We start from the raw sequence: 2,114 nt of genomic DNA, 5'->3' as shown, positions 1-2,114 counted from the left end.
TTTTGATCAGAGGTTGAATCGATTGTCCAAAGAAGAATTAGACCAAAAATTAGGATACATTCTGGGAAAATGAAACTTCTATGGAAGAGAAGCAAATGAAACGCTTTCTTAAGAATTCTCATAGAATTGAGAATGAAGTTTTCATTATGTACATGTCAGACCATGAATTACTAACTGCATCCAATCTCTAAAAAAGTCCCAGTTGGTTCGACTTTTCAATTTTTTGAATGGGATATTTTATTTATGGAATCAAATTTACTTTTATCAACAATGAATACGAATAATAAGGTGTTATTTTAAAAAAAATTATATAAAATTGATCATAATGCAAGAAAGAGAATACAATACTTAAATACTTTAGAAATAAATATACTTACACCTATCCTCATGAGTCGGACAATACTATGTTATTTCGTCTGCTTGTATTGATATTATTTATTTTATTCATCAAAGCAATCAGAATTTATTTTGATCGAGGAGTAATGGATTTTGATTTATTATTGAAATGGTTAATTCCATCCACAAACTTTATCCATCAAAATTTGAATGTTTCCTCATATTAGTATGATTTTTTAAAAAGTGCATTTTTTTCTTTAAGTATAGCCCTTTTTAGATTATTTATAGCATCTATTTTATATAGATATGTCTATTCATCTCTACAATATTTGGACGTAGTCAATTCATTTGTAAAGAGGAAAATGAACGAATAATAATATCAGAAGCTTAGGATACCTTTATATTTACTCAAGCAATAAGAGGTTTGATATTAGTGACCCAATCTTTTCTTAGAAAATACGTTACATTACCCTTATTGATAATGGCTAAAAATATCGGTTGTATGTTATTATTCCAATTCCCCGAGTGGTATGAGGATTTGAAGGAATGGAGTAAAGAAATGCAAGGAAAAGGAGGGAAACAAATACTTAATTCAAAGCTAGTAAATATAATTCCACACTCAATCTCATAGATACATATAGAATTCTGTGGAACGTCGTATTCGATTGGCGTCGTAGGTTTTGGGTTCGAAAGGCACTTGAGGCTGCGGCGGAGGAGGAGGAGGCGGAGGAGATTGGGATCGGGATTGAGGCGGAGGAGATTGGGATTGAGGCGGAGGAGAAAGAGGAGATTGGGAATTTCAGAATTTGGGATCGGGTTTTGTTTTTGGTTTTGGGAATACGGTGGGTGGGCAAACGGGCGGATAAACACTGCCCATTTAGTGCCCATTTAGAATAATGTAAAATGAACCTGCCCAGTTAGACCCATTTAATTAAATGAGTGGACGTTGGGCGGGCCAAATGATGGGCGGGTCAGGTGGGTAAATGGGTATGGGCTAAAATTGACATCCCTAGCTTGAAGGAAGATCTTACATATCTTTCGAGATCCACCCTACAATATGAGATCAAAAAGCCAAAATAAGTGATTTGTTTTTAGCTCTCATAAAAAGAAAATTGATTTTTAAACCTCTTACACGTTTATGTCATGCTGAGGCACTGCAAAAAAAAAACTACAAAATCCAATCTAAGTATTGCTTTTTTCAATTACAATGGGATGATCCCTTGAATGAAAAGAATGATCAATAATATTAAGGTATATTGTCTTCTACTTAGACTCATAGATCCAAGGGAAATTGCAATATCCTTAATTCAAAAAGGAGAGATGCATATGGATATAATGTTGATTCAGAAAGACCTAACTCTTACAGAATTAATAAAAAAGGGAATATTTATTATTGAACCAATTCAGCTATCTATGAAAAAAGATGAAAAACATATTATATATCAAACCCTTGGTGTTTCATTGGTTGATAAAAAATAAGCGCCGAATTAATGAAAAATGCATAATAAAAATAGATATGTTGATAAAAAGAATTTTGATGGATCCATTGCACGACACTACAATGTGCTTGTGAATAGAAACAAAAAGCATTATGATTTGTTTGTTCCGGTAAATATTCTATCTCTGAGATGTCGTAGAGAATTAAGAACTCTAATTTGTTTCAATTCTTGGAATTGGAATGCTATGGATAGAAATCCAATATTTTGTAATCAAAATAATATAAAAATTTATGCACAATTTTTGAACGCGAAAAAGCATCTTAATATAGATGCAAATAA

At 32.1% G+C, this 2,114-nt stretch overlaps 1 pseudogene; it reads left to right on the top strand.

The window, feature by feature from the left end:
* LOC109835828 lies at window positions 244–1,909 on the top strand (annotated as a pseudogene).

This window comes from Asparagus officinalis, chromosome 1 (genome assembly GCF_001876935.1).
Source record: "Asparagus officinalis chromosome 1, Aspof.V1, whole genome shotgun sequence".
Lineage (NCBI taxonomy): Eukaryota > Viridiplantae > Streptophyta > Magnoliopsida > Asparagales > Asparagaceae > Asparagus > Asparagus officinalis.
Note: the sequence above shows the minus strand (reverse complement) of the source record. Positions and strands in the feature narration are given on the sequence as shown.